This window comes from Chelonia mydas, chromosome 1 (assembly GCF_015237465.2).
Source record: "Chelonia mydas isolate rCheMyd1 chromosome 1, rCheMyd1.pri.v2, whole genome shotgun sequence".
NCBI classification, from domain to species: Eukaryota; Metazoa; Chordata; order Testudines; family Cheloniidae; genus Chelonia; species Chelonia mydas.
In genome coordinates, this window is record NC_057849.1 from 227,446,134 (window position 1) to 227,466,200 (window position 20,067).

The window sequence follows — 20,067 nt, forward strand, 5'->3', positions numbered from 1 at the left end:
AGCTCCCAGACTACTGCACTGGGCAGCACAGCATGGGGAGGAGGTGACCAGCCCTCTGTGGAGAAAGAAGTGGTTCGGGACTATTTAGAAAAGCTGGACGAGCACAAGTCCATGGGGCGGATGAGTTGCATCCGAGAGCGCTAAAGGAGTTGGCGGATGTGATTGCAGAGCCATTGGCCATTATCTTTGAAAACTCAAGGCGATCGGGGGAGGTCCCAGATGACTGGAAAAAGGCTAATGTAGTGTCCATCTTTTAAAAAAGGGAAGAAGGAGGATCCTGGGAACTACAGGCTAGTCAGCCTCACCTCAGTCCCTGGAAAAATCATGGAGCAGGTCCTTAAGGAATCCATTCTGAAGCACTTAGAGGAGAGGAAAGTGATCAGGAACAGTCAGCATGGATTCACCAAGGGCAAGTCATGCCTGACTAATCTAATTGCCTTCTATGACGAGATAACTGGCTCTGTGGATGAAGGGAAAGCAGTGGACGTGTTGTTCCTTGACTTTAGCAAAGCTTTTGACACGATCTCCCACAGTATTCTTGCCAGCAAGTTAAAGTAGTATGGGCTGGATGAATGGACTATAAGGTGGATAGAAAGCTGGCTAGATTGTCGGGCTCAACGGGTAGTGATCAATGGCTCCACGTCTAGTTGGCAGCCGGTGTCAAGTAGAGTGCCCCAGAGGTCGGTCCTGGGGCCGGTTTTGTTCAATATCTTCATAAATGATCTGGAGGATGGTGTGGATTGCACCCTCAGCAAGTTTGCAGATGACACTAAACTCGGAGGAGTGGTAGCTACGCTGGAGGGTAGGGATAGGATACAGCCGGACCTAGACAAATTGGAGGATTGGGCCAAAAGAAATCTAATGAGGTTCAACAAGGACAAGTGCGGAGTCCTGCACTTAGGACGGAAGAATCCAATGCACCGCTACAGACTAGGGACCGAATGGCTCGGCAGCAGTTCTGCAGAAAAGGACCTAGGGGTTACAGTGGACGAGAAGTTGGATATGAGTCAACAGTGAGCCCTTGTTGCCAAGAAGGCCAATGGCATTTTGGGATGTATAAGTAGGGGCATTGCCAGCAGATCGAGGGACGTGATTGTTCCCCTCTATTCGACATTGGTGAGGCCTCATCTGGAGTACTGTGTCCAGTTTTGGGCCCCACACTACAAGAAGGATGTGGAAAAATTGGAAAGAGTCCAGCGGAGGGCAACAAAAAAGATTAGGGGACTGGAACACATGACTTATGAGGAGAGGCTGAGGGAACTGGGGATGTTTAGTCTTCAGAAGAGAAGAATGAGGGGGGATTTGATAGCTGCTTTCAACTATCTGAAAGGGGGTTCCAAAGAGGATGGATCTAGACAGTTCTCAGTGGTAGCAGATGACAGAACAAGGAGTAATGGTCTCAAGTTGCAGTGGGGGAGATTTAGGTTGGATATTAAGAAAAACTTTTTCACTATGAGGGTGGTGAAACGCTGGAATGTGCTACCTAGGGAGGTGATGGAATCTCCTTCCCTAGACGTTTTTAAGGTCCGGCTTGACAAAGCCCTGGCTGGGATGATTTAGTCGGGGATCGGTCCTGCTTTGAGCAGGGGGTTGGACTAGATGACCTCCTGAGGTCCCTTCCAACCCTGATATTCTAGGATTCTAAAGAACAATTTGGCATGTTTAGCTTAAAGGTTAAAGTTAACTTAATTAAAAATAGTTTTCTTATCTATTTTAAGCACTAGAATGTCCTTAAATATTTTTAGTCTCAGATCTGAATAATTTTTTGTTTTCTTGTAATTCTAAAGTACCTGCTTCAACCTTTCAAATCTTGATTTGGAAAGAGTTAGAATAAAAAGCTCCATTGTTGATGCATTTAAAAGGAACAGATCACTGTTTTGTTAAATGAAACAAGAATTAGAAAGGCCAGGTGTGTCTTTCATACGGATAGTACTGAAAACTACATTCCTCTGAGCTCTGGAGTCAGTAAGTTCTGCACCAGTGCCAAAAAAAGTTCTGCTGGATAGAGGTAGAAGTGATTGTTTTAAGGTCTGATCTTTTTGAACCGTTGTGGTTGGAAATGAATACTTTCCAGTTGCATAAAGTAACTAAATAGTACTAAATGATAAATAGTCATTACCTTGACAGCACAAAGATAACTATTAGACTGCACTTTAATATCTTTTGGGAGATGGGGTGTGGTGTCTGAAGAGTGGGTGTACCTTGATGGTTTATGCAGTCATTATCTTTGAGGGTTAGACCTTCTGTGTCCCAGAAGGGTATCTATCAGTGACAGCTGCAATTTCTTCTCTTGGGCTCAGTCTCGACACCTATTGAGATGTGTTTAGGCCGGTCTACACTTAAATCTTTTGCCAGTATAGTAAGGTTGGTTAGGAATGTGACTTTTAATGACATTTCTGTATTAGCAAAAGTCCTAATATGGATGCAGTTATATCATCAAAAAAGTGCTTATGCCAGTATAGCTTATTTCACTCAGCAAACCAGTGTAACCGAACTGTTTTGGCTGGTATAAGCTGTGCCTACACTAGGAAAAGGTTTTGCAAGTATAACTATACTAGAAGCCTTTTCTAGTGTAACCTGGGACTTAGAAAATACAGGAAGAGGACACAACCTCTATTCCCTGTCCTAACCTTCAGAAAAAAATCCCAATGACACACTACGTAGGAAGGTCTGTGTCTGCCTTTCTCTCCCTACTTCCTCCAGTTTGCTCTGTTGCTGTGAGGGCCAGATTTCTTATTATTTCCCCACCTACTCATCTTTCTTCATTTTTAGGTTTACCTACGTTATTTCAAGCAGAGCCTTCTGTTGTAGGTAGCATGTCATGCCAGTCAGTCCTCGCTAATGGTAACAGGAAAGAAATTCCTGCTAGGGATGGTTTCAGGGGTAAAATTAAACGAAAAATCACTTATCTGAATGGTTACTACTTTAATAAAAAAAAAAAAAAGCAAAAGCTCTCGTTGCACTTTAAAGTGAAACAATTTAGTTTTCTTGAAATTGGTTACCTTTATCCTACTTCTGTTCCATGTCAGTATTATATTAGTGATTATAACCCCCCCCATACACTTCCTGAAACACAGTAATCCAACTTTTTAAGTCTGTAAAAATAGAAACGTCATAGCTAACTCTTAACTAGGAGTGTGCATGTGTATTTGTGGAAATTGGTACCACAACAGTTTCAATTTCACTGGTATAGTTAAAAAAAAAAGAAAAAAACTCCACTTTCTCCTTTAACTCTTCACTAGGCTAATCATATATTTAAAAATGTCTTCACTGAATTCATACTTTGAATGAAAGATTTACGTTTTGAACATTCAGATTTATTATAGTATGTAGGAAAGGCAGTCCCGACGTATTACTGCGGTACATAAATATCAGGAATGGTTGTGGAAAAACCTGAGATCTGTGAGAGCACTGCAATGTGAAGGAATGACCTTAGTTTGAGCTACAAGGATTTCAGCAGCCAACAGGAAATGATGAAATGAGCTCTGAGAGATTCTGCTTGTGGAACTGGAGGTCATACAGAGCTGTGTAGAGAAAAGACAGGTACTGAAGCTGGTCTGTGAAGTTATGCAACTGAACTTGGCGTCTGAAAGAAAAATGTGAGTTACTTACGGTGTACATTTTATTAAGGTAGACCTTATGCAAACTGCATGTTTAATGAATTGTTAAACAGCTTTAATTTTTTTCAGAGCCCTACTAGGTTTCAGCTGCTTAGTACAAATAGTTTTGAAACTATTTTGGCTGAACTGATATTTAGCTAGCAGCGTGAAAAAAATACTGAATGAGTTTGGTAAAATGATACCCTACCTTATTAAGAGAGGGTAGGGTATTAGCTAAATCCATGGAAACATTCTTTCACTTTATCAGTATGGTGATCATATTATTTGTGGATTTATGCTTTTGCTTAGCATTGTTTCTATTTTTGTAAGTACTTTACAGGTAGGTGCTTATATTTTGTGATGTATGCTCTGTCAGATTTCTGAGTACCTTGCTTGACAGCTTATCTTGAAAGAGTTTTCATCTCTGGGGCAATACCTTTATTACGATTTTCCAGTTTCCATCTATAATCATAGAATCTTGGTGTATTCATGTCATTCTTCTTGCAGCTAGAGAAGTAGTTACTTTGCCAAGATTGCTGTAAATGGTGTTTCATGGCTTTCTGCTAGGGAATATACAAAATTCATGTCCCCTTCTTATTCTACCATCTTTACTACTTATCCCCACTCCCTGCCTAACAAAAACAAACCAAAAACGCAACCATTTAGGGGCTAACAGCATAACTTCGTCATGCTTCCAAATACCATTCGCTGTTGTGCAAATCATAATACTACTTTCAAATCTGAGTTTCCTACATGGAAAGATGGAGTAAAGCACTGAGCAAACAGTTTTTAATATTTAGCCTACATAAATGTTGGTGTAAGTAGACTTATATTGAAGTAAGATTTTTGCCATGAGGAGGTTTCATATGTGGGCATCTGTGTAGCTTACTATCCTTTCAATTATCCCAATTAAATCAACAGTTCAGCTATTTCTCACTGTCATGCTTTAATTTATAGCCGGTGATATGAGACAAAGATTACACAGTGATACACTCCGGGTTTCTATACTTCTGTAAATTAATAGATTTAAGATATAGTATAATTATTTATACTTTGCAAATTTTCAATAGTAGTTTCCATATGCACTGTTAAAATGACTCTGCTACAGAGAAGTTGAATGTTAATGTTCGGGACACCAAATTGATTTGATTTTCTTTCAATACCAAGTTGCTTGAAAGAATTGCTGACAATTACATGCTTTTCAAAGGTAATCTGATTGGGTGGGGGGGAAGAAATAGTCTTGTGCCCCTTTTTACTGCTTTATGACATAAATGTGGCCTGAAAGGTTTCAATCACAAGAGCTCTGCTTGGTTTTTTATGTTAGAAATTAAGGTCAGTCAGGTTGGAAGACTTTGACAGGAGAAGCAGTGAAATGGGTAATATCACAAGAGCCAAGGGAGTGAAAGTTGGGCAATTGAAATGGGAAGGGATTATTCATCAGACTGAACTTTCTTTAAACATGTTTAGCTTCAATAACTAACAGTTTAAAGAGAAGAAGCCTTCACTAAAGATTCAACACCTCTGCTCCTTCAATTAAGATACTAAAACTCAAATTGTTCCGGAGACCTCTCAGTAGTTCTTCAGCAAAAACAAGGAAGGACAGTTGTGATATACCTGTTATTTCTAAAGTAAATAAGCAGCTAGAAAATCCCAAAACTTTTAAAGAAGGCCTCCAGGATTTTTTAATAAAAAAAAGTTTAATTCTGTGCAGATCATCTTTGAAAGAGCTACAATACTGCGACATTCTGTACAATTTTTCAGTCTTGTAATTTGAATATTTTAATCCTTGTCTGGGATAGACATCTAATTTTCATAGCAAATTTCAGATGTCAGAGGGGTATTGCTCAAATGAAAGTATATGGGTATGTCATCTAAACTGACAATAGTCCCTTCTTTCTTTTCTAGTTATACATGTGGTTGTGCTCACGCACACACTGTATTCATATAAATGCTTAATTCTTTGGATACTGCGTGAACACATCCCACTCTTTCATTTGACTGCCAGAATAGAAAATGCAGGTATTCTATAAAGATTTAATATAGGATGAAATAACTAGTGTTCTGGTGAGTGTTTAGGTTTTTTCGGGGTGGTGAGAGTACAAGAGGAAAAGGAGAAACTAATCAGCTCTAATTACAATCATTATTTAGCGAAAGTTTTGTCCATTTAAAACGCTCTTGATTTTACACAAAATTATATTGCTGAATGACTATAAAAATTATATAATCTGAAATATTCCCAACTCTCTTCACAAAGGATAAAGACAAGTTGGAAATAGCTTTAAACTTTCTTGTTGCCTATATTTCAGATTACTGAAATGGAGAAATAACTACAATTTCAAATTACTATTCATTATTTAGGATGTCTGTTTCACTTATTTACATTTCACTCAGGTTGGTCAAAAATGTTTGTTTACTTTTCTTTCTAGCTCTTTTGCATTAGGTGCAATATTAGTGTTTTAAATCAAAATGGTCATTTTGAAATTTAAAAATTACATTACAGGGAGTCTTGTAAAAAGCCTTAATTTAAAAACTTAAATATAAACAAAACAGAAACTTAATATTTTGGACCTAATTTACCCAACTGATAGGCTGTATGTTTTCATGGTTCCTCTTTTATAGCAGCAGAAGAGAGTTGCTGTCAGGATGGGAGCCCTGGTTGTCTCCTAATTCCCTCTGACTTCATCCTGTTATTTCTGTTTAGGGTTTCCAACTGTCTAATTGGACAAACCCAAATACCCTTGCCCCACCCCTTTCACGCCTCTTCCTAAACCCCGCTCCTTCTGCAAGGCACTGTCTCCACTCACTCCAGCCTGTCCCTCGCTCTCCCTCACCCTCACTGACTTCTACTGGGCAGCGGGTTGAGGTGCGGGAGGGAGTGCAGACCCTGGGCTAGGGGGTGGGGCCAAGGGGTTCGGAGTATAGGAGGTGGTTCCGGGCTGAGCCTGGGGCAGGTGGTTGGGGTGCAGTGGGTGCAGGAGAGGGTGTAGGGTGCGGGCTCTGGGAGGGAGTTTGGGTGTGGCTCTGGGCTGGGGTGAGGGGGTTGGATTACAGGAGAGGGTGAGGGGGGCAGCGCTTACCATGGGTGGCTCCCAAAGCGCATGGCACATCCCTCTGGTAGCAGCTCCTGCAGGGGAGCAGGGAGCTCTGTGTGCTGCCCCTGCCCGCAGGCACTGCCCCCACAGCTCCCATTGGTCGCAGTTCCTGGCCAATGGGAGCTGCGGAGTTCGATGCTCAGGGCAGGGGCAGTGTGTAGAGACCCCCTGTCCTCCCCAGGGGCTGCAGGGATGGTGCCGGCCACTTCCGGGAGCGGCAAAGGCAGTCATGAAGTCTGCCTTAGCCCCACTGCACTGTCAGACTCTTAGCACCCAAAATCTCCCAGTTTGGCTGCAGTAGCCTCTGGGAGATAGGGCCTGATTCCAGGAGACTCACGGCGAAACTGGGAGGGTTGGCAACCCTACTCCTGTTGCATTTGCCAGGAGGTTTGATACTCCTTTCTGTATTCTGTGGACCATAATGAACATCTTAATTCAAAAGCAAATGTTGTCCACAGCAGGAATTGAACCCACCACATAGTAACTGCTCTGGCTCAAGAAGGTGTCTTTCCATAAACCCTCTATCTAGAAATGTGTGGAGCATGGACTAGCTTGATGGTGGCAGTGGGTAAGTCTACATTGCAGCATAAGCTCAGAGGTCAAACCCTGGATCAAGCGTAACACCATTTCTGTCTACACACAAATCCATGCTAACTCAGGGCTTGGACCCAGGGTCCCAAGAATTGCACAGTGATGGAAGTTCTGAGCCTGAGGTAAGCCTGACCCAGGGTTCAAGAATTATTGCTTAGCAGTGTATATGCGGCCACACTGGACTTGTGCTCTGGAAGTCCTTCAAAAGTATCCCACAAACCCAGGGTCTGACTTTTTGTCCTCTGGATAGTCAAGTTTGGTGGACAGTCAGGTTTTCCCAAACTGCACCACAAACAAAGGGCTAGTGTGGCCCCTTTTGGGAGGGCTCTAGGAAGTCTGGGATATGGGTGGTTGGACTCAGTCCTGCACAATGCAGTGTAGAGCCTGGATCACCAAGTTGGGACCCAGGGTTCAACAATTCCTAACCTGGGGTTACAAATGAGGGTAGACACTCAAGCCCTAGGTTAACAAACCCAGTGTCTGCAAACTAAAATTCTTCTAACCCTGGGTTTACATTACAGTGTAGACCTACTCAGTATTGGTCTTGGGCCTCACTCTCTGCAGTCTGTGCAGTCTACTGTGATAGCAGCTTAGTGGAGACTTTCTTTTACTCTACATTTGTAACTTTCTGTACCTGTAACGCTTTACATTTTTTCTCCTCTTCTGTTCCTTTTTTCTAAAATTTAAGCTTTTTTCTAGAAACTGAAACTAGAAGGGAGCAGTTACAGCTAACATATAGGATGTGGACTTGACTGTGTGAATGCTGGAGTATGAAACTTCAGGCAATGAACTCTTAGGGGTAGCACTGCTTTTTGTTAACGTTCAGGCTTTAGAGAGCTTCTAGAGGCTGCTGCGTCACACTTAGCGTACTGTAGCTTGCCTTTGCCAAGCTATTCTTGTTCGTTAGCTGGCAAACAGACTGTAGCACAGTGTCTGTGCCTTTGAAAGGCTTCAAAAACATAGAATCACTTCAAAATACTTTTGAACCAAAGACTTGGGAAAAGTTTCTTTGTAATGATAAAATTAGTCTCGGACTACCTTAAATCAGGTTAGCCATGAAATGTTCTATATTAAATTGAAGTATGCTAGAAATTGTGCTTGATGATGAAACATGAAAAAAATATTTGGGTCATCAATGTCAAATGTATTAAAATTATTTTTAAACAGCTTCCTAGGAATGTTACTTTTATACACTAATCAAATAAAATGGGAACGCTTGTTTGGTCCAACACTATACATACATTTTCCTGAAAGTAAACTACCTGTACTTTTTTACATGTGATTTACCTGTCCTTTTTTCCTGGCCACTGCATTGTGTACTATGTAGACATCAACATTCGGTATTCTTCAGAGAAGCATAGCCAGTAAGTGGACTCTAGGGGTGAGACACTCCACCAGACTTCATAATTACTAGGAATTTGAGTTTGCATATCTAGAAACTATTCGATAGAGAAATCAAAGATGGAAAACTTGGAGGAACAGAGGGCAGGGACAGGGAAAACTTCTCTCTCTCCCAGTACTTGGTTGATACCTGTGTGCGTTGAGATACATAGAAATAAAAAGTTAAAAACAAACAAAAAACCCCAACCATTTAGGTTTTGGAATTTTGCAGAGCATCTATAGTGACATTTCATACCCATAAACAAGAACACTTCTCATTTAGTAGTTTGATACTCTGAAACCTGTCAATATTGAATCAAGACTAGCAGCCGTGTTAGTCTGTATTCCCAAAAAGAAAAGGAGTACTTTGTGGCACCTTAGAGACTAACTAATTTATTTGAGCATAAGCTTTCGTGAGCTACAGCTCACTTCATCGGATGCATACTGTGGAAAGTACAGAAGATCTTTTTATATACACACAAAGCATGAAAAAATAGGTGTTTACCACTACAAAAGGTTTTCTCTCCCCCCACCTCACTCTCCTGCTGGTAATAGCTTATCTAAAGTGATCACTCTCCTTACAATGTGTATGATAATCAAGGTGGGCCATTTCCAGCACAAATCCAGGGTTTAACAAGAACGTCGGGGGCGGGGGGGGGGGGGTAGGAAAAAACAAGGGGAAATAGGTTACCTTGCATAATGACTTAGCCACTCCCAGTCTCTATTCAAGCCTAGGTTAATTGAATCCAATTTGCAAATGAATTCCAATTCAACAGTCTCTCACTGGAGTCTGGTTTTGAAGTTTTTCTGTTGTAATATCGCAACTTTCATGTAATAAGCTATTACCAACAGGAGAGTGGGTTTGTGGGGTGGGGGGGTGGGGAGAAAACCTGGATTTGTGCTGGAAATGGCCCAACTTGATTATCATACACATTGTAAGGAGAGTGATCACTTTAGATAAGCTATTACCAGCAGGAGAGTGGGGTGGGGGGAGAGAAAACCTTTTGTAGTGGTAAACACCCATTTTTTCATGGTTTGTGTGTATAAAAAGATTTTCTGTACTTTCCACAGTATGCATCCGATGAAGTGAGCTGTAGCTCACGAAAGCTTATGCTCAAATAAATTGGTTAGTCTCTAAGGTGCCACAAGTACTCCTTTTCTTTATTCAATATTGAGCGTTAAGTGACTTTGCATCATGGATTGTTCTGCAGTGGAATCCTTGAGGGCATCTGAGTAATGCTTTCATTAAGAACTGCTGATTTGATAAGAAGCATTATTGATGAGGGAACCAGGCAGCAAACATACTCCAGGGAGTTAATGTATCTGCTTTTAAAACATAACAAATACAGCCTTTTATAATATGGTAAAAGTAACTTAGGTCTCAACCTTTTAATTTAATTTTAGTTCCAATATTTACCTGACTGCTGTCTCCTCATATGAAGAATCAGATTCTGCTTGTTAACTGCAGAGATTGTGTAAAGCAGTGTTTCTCAACCTTTTTGATATCAGGGATCGGCTTGCTGCCTTCCTAAACTGTGTCAAGGAGATCTCAGGGACTGGTGCTGGTACATGGACTTCGTTGAGAAACACTGGCTTAAAGGGATGGTGGGAAGGCAGTGTTAACTACTCTCAGATATCTTACTGGCCTGAAAGAGACACTAGCACAGCGTTTCTCAAATGCTGCCACTGTGGCTTTTCTTGTGGCCGCAGCCTCCTGGGCTGTGATTTGGGGTGGAGGGGCAAAGCAGTGCAGCTCCCACTCCCCCGCAGTTGGTCCTGGATACACTGCCTTGGAGTTGGTTGCTGGGGCCTCCAGCAGGGGTTGGGCCCTCCCCTCTCTGGATACACCTGGGGCACAACTCTGGAGGAGCAGGCAGCTGGTGAGTTTCCCACCTTCTTGGGGTGGTGGGGCTCAGGCTTTGGGCTTCAGCCGTGGGGTGGTAGGCTCTGGCTGTGGGGTTTTGGGCTCTAGCCCCAGGCTTCAGCCACCCAGCTTCAGGCTCTGTCCCTGGGTCCCATCCCCTGAGCTTCAGGCTCTGGTCCACAGCTGCCTCCCTCAGCCACCCATCCATCCCCATCACCCCTGGCCTCCCCTACCTTCCCTGACTCCCCAACCAGGGCTTAATTTGTTCCCAGGCTTGCCAGGGCTGAGTAAGTCTGCTGTGAAAAGTGATACTTGTATGTTTAATATCAGTTTTTACAACTGACATACTAGCTAGCAGTAAATAAATGACCATGATTTGGACGTGTATATGTGCATATCTATTTGTTTTTCCTGAAGCTAATTAAATATTTTAGGAAAGTGTCGGAGTGGCCACCAGCGAGAGTTGCAGACAGCACTGCATTAATTTGTTATTTAAAGGGTGTTGCCATCAGTCAACCATGTAGGTTGATATTTTATGGAAAATTAGTTTACTCCTAATATTCCTAAAATTGTTGCACCTAGGTCAGATGTCTCAAGCAGCATTGTAACTGTACATAAATATGCATATTTGAGTTTTTCTTTACATGTGCCAGAAATATCCCTTGAACTGTAAAGTGAGAAAGTTGAGCTCATTTGCTACTTTACAGTGCTATAATCCTTGATGTGTTTGCTCTAAAATAGCTCTAACTCAGGGGTGGGCAAACTTTTTGGCTTGAGGGCCACATCTGGGTATAGAAATTGTATGGCGAGCCATGAATGCTCACAAAATTGGGGGTTGGGGTGCAGGGGCGGGGATGAGGGCTCTGGCTGGGGATGAGGGATTTGAGGTGCAGGAGGGTGCTCCGGGCTGGGACTGAGGGGTTTGGAGGGGGATGAGGGTTGGGTTGGAGTGCGGGGGGGAGGGATCTCAGGGGTGCAGACTCCAGATGGTGCTTACCTCAAGCAGCTCCCGGAAGCAGCTGGCACATCTCCGCTCCAGCTCCTATGTGGAGGCACGGCCAGGAAATTCTGTGCACTGCCCTGTCCGCAGGCACTGCCCCGGCAGTTCCCGTTGGCCGTGGTTCCTGGCCAATGGGAGCTGCGGGGGGCGATGCTAGGGGCAGGGGCAGCATGCAGAGCCCCCTGGCTGCCCCTACGCATAGGAGCCAGAGCAGGGGACATGCTGCCGCTTCCAGGAGTTGTGCGGAGCTGGGGCACGTGTGCATGGAGCGGCCCCCGACCCTGCTCCCTGGCTGGAGCGCTGAAGCTGGGCAAGCTAATTTCCCTGTAAGCTGTGCGATGGCGCAGCAGCCTATGTAGCACTGCACAGGTGCTTAGGGAACCTGTCTGAAGACCTGCTGGGGGAGGGACGCCCCTTCCCCGACTCCAGCTCACCCTGCGGCCTGGACCTGCTGCGGCTGGAACGGCCCAAGCCCAGGCGTGGTCGGAGTGGCCCGGACCCAGCTGCGGTCAGATCAGGCCCAGGTGTGGCTGGAGCAGCATGGCCTGGCCCGGGGGAGGAGTGGCTGTCCTTCAGCCCCAGCCCCAGAGCTCCTGTGGTGAGGACAGGTGCCTCTCTCGCCCCAGCCCAGGTGCTGCTGTGGGAAGAGAGCACTGGGGGGAGGCCTCTCTCCCTGACGTAGCCCTGGAACACCCTCCTGCACCCCAAACCCCTCATCCCCGGCCCCACCCCAGAGCTCACACCCCTAGCTGGAGCCTGCACTCAACCCTCTGCCCCAGTCCATAGCGCCTCATCCCCAGCCAGAGCCCTCACCTTCTGCACCCAGTCCTCTGCCCCAGCCCTGAGCCCCTTATCCCTGCCCCCACTTAAAGCCTGCACCCTCAGCTGGAGCCCTCACCCCCTGCGTCAGCCCTGAGCCCCTCATCCCCGGCCCCACTCCAAAGCCTGCACTGCCAGCTGGAGCCCTCATACCCCTCCATGAAGGTGTCGCACATCACCTCCATATTGGTGCACATAACAAAATTCACTCCGCACATGGGTGGGAAAAATTAGAGGGAACACTGGGAGCAAGCCCCTAACCCTGCTACCCGTCGGGAGCTCGATTAAAAGTCCTGACAGGCCAGATATGGCCCGTGGGCTGTCGTTTGCCCATCCCTGCTCTAACTGCACAGAAAACTATGTAGATATCTCTTTTGAATTTAAGTTACAATGAATGTTTTGTCATAATTTGTCAGTTAAAATATAAACAGAATTGATGCCTGCTGCAAAATAGTGAGGCTTGTGTTTTCATGGAATTGTGGTATAGAAGTAGAGGATATGGTCCAAGTTTAGTACAATTAAACTACTTCTCAGTAGACTTGTTTTCATCAGTGATGAATCAGATTTGTTTTAACAATTTCCGCTGATCATGTTTGTGGATGAATAGGAAGTGGTTGGAGGTGAAGGTCAGAGGAAAGAAAAGAGATTTGCAGAGACAAGGAAGAGAAACAAGAGGAGGATGGGAAAGGAAGAGAGCAGAAATGGTGACTGTAGAAGGGAATACTTTCTCGCTGAATGACGCTGACAATATGGTACTGAACAAATAACTAATAGTTCAGTTACTATATAAAGGCTGTAGTCTACCCTTGATTTTTGTATAAATCTCCAGCTGACATTGGTGGCTGTCCTGGTACGTATTGAGAATAATATGGAGTCCAAACGTATAACATGGCACACAGCTGGCAAAGTAAAAACGGAATTGAGCCCTCTCCCCAACACTTAGCATTTTTATACTACTTTGTACATTCACTGTACTACTCTCATTGACTTCACTTGAAGTTGCAGAAGCATTTTCAAACCTGACCCACGTGTCTAAAGTTGGGCACCCATAAAATAAGCAACAAATAGTTAGTGGCCACCTATGAAAATGTTGGCATTTGTAACTTCCCAGCATCACATAGGAACTATATGGCAGGATTCAGTTCTCCAGGGTATCATTCAAGTGCTTAAATCACAAGAGGATCCTTTCTCTTCCTGTAATCGTCTGCTCTATTCACTACACACATTCCAACTACTGCAACAAAGGAGGCAGGGGTCCTACAGACAACAGCTTCATTCACTATACAACCCAGTTCATTTCCTGAGCGCTGTGCATCCAGGACACTGAATGAGGCAGGGAAAAACCCCCAATGATCGTATAATTAGACTGTGTCATAATGCATAAACACAACGGGTCTGAATTACATTTGCACAGCTAGCCTTCATTCTGGCACTTTCTAACTTTTGAGTGCTTTACTTTTGCAACCTTCATGTTATTGTAATATTGTTTTTTGGATGTAAATTAAAATAAAACTAACTCAAAAAATATCATTTCAATGATGTTAACTCCCCACATGAGTCATCAGCAGTATTGGATCCTTTAGATCTATTGTACAGACCTCTACCACTTCAACTACAGAGGTAACTGATATCAGTAATAGGCTGTTATCCTTTGTGGGCTAGTAACAAGAGGGGGATGAGACACAATTTGTCAGTAGGTTTCACAGCTGTTTGCTAGACGGCAAAGGAATGTTGAGACTTGGAATCTTGGTTCTATTTCCAGGTTCTGGAGCAGGTGCTGTAGTGGGTTAGATCTTTCTTGCCCTGTCCACCCCAAATGCTCTCTCTGTCCCCTAATATTTACTCCCAACAGCTTGTGCCTGTGTGCCATCTCCCTGCCCTGTTCCTCCCCCCTCCCTTGACTTATCCCATTGAATTCCAGTCAGGTTGTTACCTCCTTGTGAATACCAGCAGGGGAGAATTGAAAGCACAGGAGAGATGGGATCCCTGCATTTAATTCCTGCTCCTGTTGCCACAGAGGGCCCTCATTGCCAGGAGAAGCTCCTGAGCTGGAGCATGCCCATTACACACACAATCTTCTGACAATTTAGCTACTAAACTCTAACAAGCCTCTAACTGTGCATACTGAATCCCCCCTACCCCCCCAAGGCCTATAATTTAGCCAAATTTGGATGGATTTTCACTGAGAAGACAAAATTCTCTGCCAAGTTTCTAGTCCCTGCTCCAAATCAGAGAGATTAGAGTTTTTCAGTGAAACAGTTGTAAGAAATTCTTTAACATGGGCAAAACTTATTCTTCCTTAATCTCATTCCGAGAAACAGCTGAAATGTTTAAATAAATACATTTTGCCTTCAGGTAGACACCCACCAGGAGACATTTCAGCCTGAATGGTTGAAGTTTGGCATTTATAAACAACTAAAAACAGCGTCTTTATAATGGGAAGTTTTAGGCAACTTAACTGTTGGTGTTGCTATCAGCTCTTCTTATGACACGTTTCATTTTGGCTGCTGATATTGGAACCCTGTGGACAACAGTGACGCTGATGAGATTCATGTCCATTTCATACTACTGCTAATTGGGAAAACTATGAACGGCAAAGGTAGTTAAGGCGTAGAGCAGTAGAAACTCTTTTACAGCATCGAGAAGTTTGGAGTAAATATAGTGCAGTGGTGGGCAGCCTGCAGCCCGTGGGCTGGATGTGGGGTAATCCGCAGCAGGCTGCCAGACCATTTGTTTATATTTGCATGGCTGCCCATAGCTCCCAGTGGCTGTGGTTCACTGTTCCCAGCCAAACGGAGCGGCGCGGAAGCTGTGGCCAGGCCTGCGCCGCTTCCCGCAGCTCCCATTGGCCGGGAACAGCGAACTCTGGCCACTGGGAGCTGCAGTCAGCCAAGCAAATGTAAACAAACGGTCTGGCGGCCCGCCAGCGGATTGGTCTGGCGGGCCACAGGTTGCCTCCCACTGGTATAGAGTAATGGATCCTTAACTTTTGTATACAGGATCCACAGATCCATTAACCAGTGAGCTCTCTGTCTACATGAAGCTGCGTAGGCTGAGCCAGACCTTTTAGTTACTGATTGCGAGATACGCTGAAGAGTGTACCAGTTTTCATTCTGCCTCCGTAGCTGGTAGCTGCAGGACTGTTTACCAAACTTCCTGTTGCAGAGCAAAAACATTTGATAAAATTAGCCTTCTGTAGTTTCTGGTCCTCTCCTACATTGCGAATTTAAGGTTCTGGTTCTTGCCTACTGCCGAGACTCCATTGGTGATTGTTCTCAGCCCCTGCACACTCAAAAATGCAGCGTAGAAGAGAAGGGGAAGAAAAAGGGGAAAAGCACAGATGTATGCTGTTTGCTCCAGCCTATTTGGAATGCCTAGATGGGTTAGATGGCCTGTGCCTGCTAACGGTGGGGGAGGGGACAACCCCAAAACAGCTTGAGTCTTGCCCACCCTTCTGGCAGTCGTTGTCGTCCCGTCTCTCTCCTTCCCTCCTCCCCCAAAAAAGCAGCCCCTCAGTGCAGCTCCCAGCTGTTCCTCTGCCTCAGCTCCCAGCTGTTGTTCTGCTCCTGCCTCTCCCTGCTCTGGCTCAGCTGCTCCGCAGGGCGGGGGCTGGGCTGACCACACCATGTGACAGAGCAATTCGGGAGGGGTGGGGGCATGCAACCCTGCGTGTCCCTCCACGCTTCACTATCATGGGTATCTGCATATTCTGTGATCAGGAACCCTTCACATCACAGTAGAGGCAGCTGGGGCAAGGACCTTTGTAGGGTCCCTCTCTTGAACTAGGATCAGTAAACACAGACCCAGAGCAGCAAGAACACTGGATCCTGGAGCAGGTTTCAGAGCCAACAACCAGGGGAAAAACTGGAACATGACCACTCTAAAGAATGGGACACGCTCCCCTTTCATGGTGGTGCATGTGTATGTGGCTACAACTGTGGTCCAGGTTCTTATGCCCGTGCTCCCTACTCCTTAGAAGTGCTTGAGGGGGGAGAGGGCTGAAGGGGACATAGGAGAAGTAGTCAAAGAGCACGGAACACAGGTGCAGTGTCTAGTCCACACAGTCATCTGGCTTGCTTTCTTTCCCAGATTCTCACAGGACAAAACTAAATAAAAATCCATTTATTCATATCTGAACACTGGTGACATCTGAGTAAAATTTCTGGAAGCCACCTTGACCTGTCACTAGGTTTGAGCACTCAGTAGCTGACCTCCAGTGAGCTGCTGCACACCATCTAACCATCTCTTTCCTGGTCATTCCCTACTAGGATGACATTCCACCTCTCTTTCCATGGTAACTTGCTTGAGGTTATTTACATCTCTATGCTTGATGTGATCAAAATACATAAGTTTGCCCCTGTTGATTTCTGACAGCAGGGTCTGCTTCTCTCTAGTAATGTTTCTAGCAAAAGCATTTGTTGTTTTTTCCATCAAAGGGGGATGCAAAAGTTTTCACAGCACCAATCTCAGAGGCTTCGGTTTTCTTGTTAGCAGCATTCATTTTCCCATGCTTCACATCCATATGTTGCTATGGAAAAGTTTAAGCTTTTCACCAGTTGAACCTTCATATATTTGGAGATGCCATCGTTTTTCCAAACCTTCGTAAGCTACGGCCATGGCTGAGTGAGCCATTTTTAGTCTTCCAATTTCTCTGAAACAGCCTCCTTTGTTGATTATGTATGGCTATGTATAAGATATGTCAAAAAGGCTGTACTACTCAGGAAATCTAGGAACAGACCCAAAACTCCTTCACCTATGTCAGTGTTCTGGTGCTTGATTTTTCCAGGAAGGGGCAGCTCTAAGAAGGAAGCACAAATCCACATCTTACAGGCATAAGAGCGACCACCACTCCCAAGAGAAGGAGGCGGGTGATGGTGGTCGGGGACTCTCTCCTCAGGGCGACTGAGTCATCTATCTGCCGCCCTGACCGGGAAAACCGAGAAGTCTGCTGCTTGCCAGGAGCTAAGATTCACGATGTGACGGAGAGACTGCCGAGACTCATCCAGCCCTCAGATCGCTACCCCTTCCTGCTTCTTCATGTGGGCACCAATGATACTGCCAAGAATGACCTTGAGCAGATCACTGCAGACTACGTGGCTCTGGGAAGAAGGATAAAGGAGTTTGAGGTGCAAGTGGTGGTCTCGTCCATCCTCCCCATGGAAAGAAAAGGCTTGGGTAGAGACTGTCGAATCGTGGAAGTCCAACGAATGGCTACGCAGGTGGTGTCGGAGAGAGGGCTTTGGATTCTTTGACCATGGGATGGTGTTCCAAGAAGGAGTGCTAGGCAGAGACGGGCTCTATCTAACGAAGAGAGGGAAGAGCATCTTCGCAAGCAGGCTGGCTAACCTAGTGAGGAGGGCTTTAAACTAGGTTCACAGGGAGAAGGAGACCAAAGCCCTGAGGTAAGTGGGGAAGTGGGATACCGGGAGGAGGCACGAGCAGGAGCGTGTAAGAGGGGAGGGCTCCTGCCTCATACTGAGAAAGAGGGGCGATCAGCAGGTTACCTCAAGTGCCTGTATACAAATGCACGAAGCCTGGGAAACAAGCAGGGACAACTGGAAGTCCTGGCACAGTCAAGGAATTATGATGTGATTGGAATAACAGAGACTTGGTGGGATAACTCACATGACTGGAGTACTGTCATGGATGGATATAAGCTGTTCAGGAAGGGCAGAAAAGGTGGAGGAGTTGCACTGTATGTAAGGGAGCAGTATGACTGCTCAGAGCTCAAGTATGAAACTGCAGAAAAACCTGAGTGTTTCTGGATTAAGTTTAGAAGTGTGAGCAACAAGGGTGATGTCGTGGTGGGAGTCTACTATAGACCACCAGACCAGGGGGATGAGGTGGACGAGGCTTTCTTCCGGCAACTCGCAGAAGTTACTAGATCGCAGGCCCTGGTTCTCATGGGAGACTTCAGTTACCCTGATATCTGCTGGGAGAGCAATACAGAATAGTAAATATGGCAGGCGACCAACTTGGCGTAACAGTGAAATCCTTGCTGCTCTTAAATACAAAAAAGAAGCTTACAAGAAGTGGAAGATTGGACAAATGACCAGGGATGAGTATAAAAATATTGCTCGGGTTTGCAGGAGTGAAATCAGGAAGGCCAAATCACACCTGGAGTTGCAGCTAGCAAGAGATGTTAAGAGTAACAAGAAGGGTTTCTTCAGGTATGTTAGCAACAAGAAGAAAGTCAAGGAACGTGTGGGCCCCTTACTGAATGAGGGAGGCAACCTAGTGACAGAGGATGTGGAAAAAGCTAATGTACTCAATGCTTTTTTTGCCTCTGTCTTCACGAACAAGGTCAGCTCCCAGACTACTGCACTGGGCAGCACAGCATGGGGAGGAGGTGACCAGCCCTCTGTGGAGAAAGAAGTGGTTCGGGACTATTTAGAAAAGCTGGACGAGCACAAGTCCATGGGGCCGGATGCGTTGCATCCGAGCGCGTTAAAGGAGTTGGCGGATGTGATTGCAGAGCCATTGGCCATTATCTTTGAAAACTCAAGGCGATCGGGGGAGGTCCCAGATGACTGGAAAAAGGCTAATGTAGTGCCCATCTTTAAAAAAGGGAAGAAGGAGAATCCTGGGAACTACAGGCCAGTCAGCCTCACCTCAGTCCCTGGAAAAATCATGGAGCAGATCCTCAAGGAATCCATTCTGAAGCACTTAGAGGAGAGGAAAGTGATCAGGAACAGTCAGCATGGATTCACCAAGGCCAAGTCATGCCTGACTAATCTAATTGCCTTCTATGACGAGATAACTGGCTCTGTGGATGAAGGGAAAGCAGTGGACGTGTTGTTCCTTGACTTTAGCAAAGCTTTTGACACGATCTCCCACAGTATTCTTGCCAGCAAGTTAAAGTAGTATGGGCTGGATGAATGGACTATAAGGTGGATAGAAAGCTGGCTAGATCGTCGGGCTCAACGGGTAGTGATCAATGGCTCCACGTCTAGTTGGCAGCCGGTATCAAGTAGAGTGCCCCAGAGGTCGGTCCTGGGGCTGGTTTTGTTCAATATCTTCATAAATGATCTGGAGGATGGTGTGGATTGCACCCTCAGCAAGTTTGCAGATGACACTAAACTCGGAGGAGAGGTAGATACGCTGGAGGGTAGGGATAGGATACAGAGGGCCCTAGACAAATTATAGGATTGGGCCAAAAGAAATCTGATGAGGTTCAACAAGGACAAGTGCAGAGTCCTGCACCTAGGATGGAAGAATCCAATGCACCGCTACAGACTAGGGACCGAATGGCTCGGCAGCAGTTCTGCAGAAAAGGACCTAGGGGTTACAGTGGACGAGAAGCTGGATATGAGTCAACAGTGAGCCCTTGTTGCCAAGAAGGCCAGTGGCATTTTGGGATGTATAAGTAGGGGCATTGCCAGCAGATCGAGGGACGTGATCGTTCCCCTCTATTCGACATTGGTGAGGCCTCATCTGGAGTACTGTGTCCAGTTTTGGGCCCCACACCACAAGAAGGATGTGGAAAAATTGGAAAGAGTCCAGCGGAGGGCAACAAAAAAGATTAGGGGACTGGAACACATGACTTATGAGGAGAGGCTGAGGGAACTGGGGATGTTTAGTCTTCAGAAGAGAAGAATGAGGGGGGATTTGATAGCTGCTTTCAACTATCTGAAAGGGGGTTCCAAAGAGGATGGATCTAGACTGTTCTCAGTGGTAGCAGATGACAGAACAAGGAGTAATGGTCTCAAGTTGCAGTGGGGG

The 20,067-nt window shown here is 45.3% G+C and overlaps 1 protein-coding gene across 15 annotated transcripts in view; it reads left to right on the top strand.

Moving 5' to 3' along the window:
* The window catches only part of PACSIN2 (protein kinase C and casein kinase substrate in neurons 2), a 127,061-nt gene that overhangs the window by 38,982 nt on the left and 68,012 nt on the right, over positions 1-20,067 (top strand). Inside the window, exon 1 of one of the 15 annotated variants that reach the window (XM_037915071.2) lies at positions 3,449-3,599. The exons of 10 other annotated variants lie outside the window; for them this stretch is intronic. The gene's annotated coding sequence lies outside the window, so the exon portion shown is untranslated. Of the gene's footprint in view, positions 1-3,448; positions 3,600-5,910; positions 5,991-7,157; positions 7,260-20,067 lie in introns of those variants that run through there. 4 more of the 15 variants (XM_043538203.1, XM_043538233.1, XM_043538187.1 and 1 more) reach the window with 4 other exon arrangements.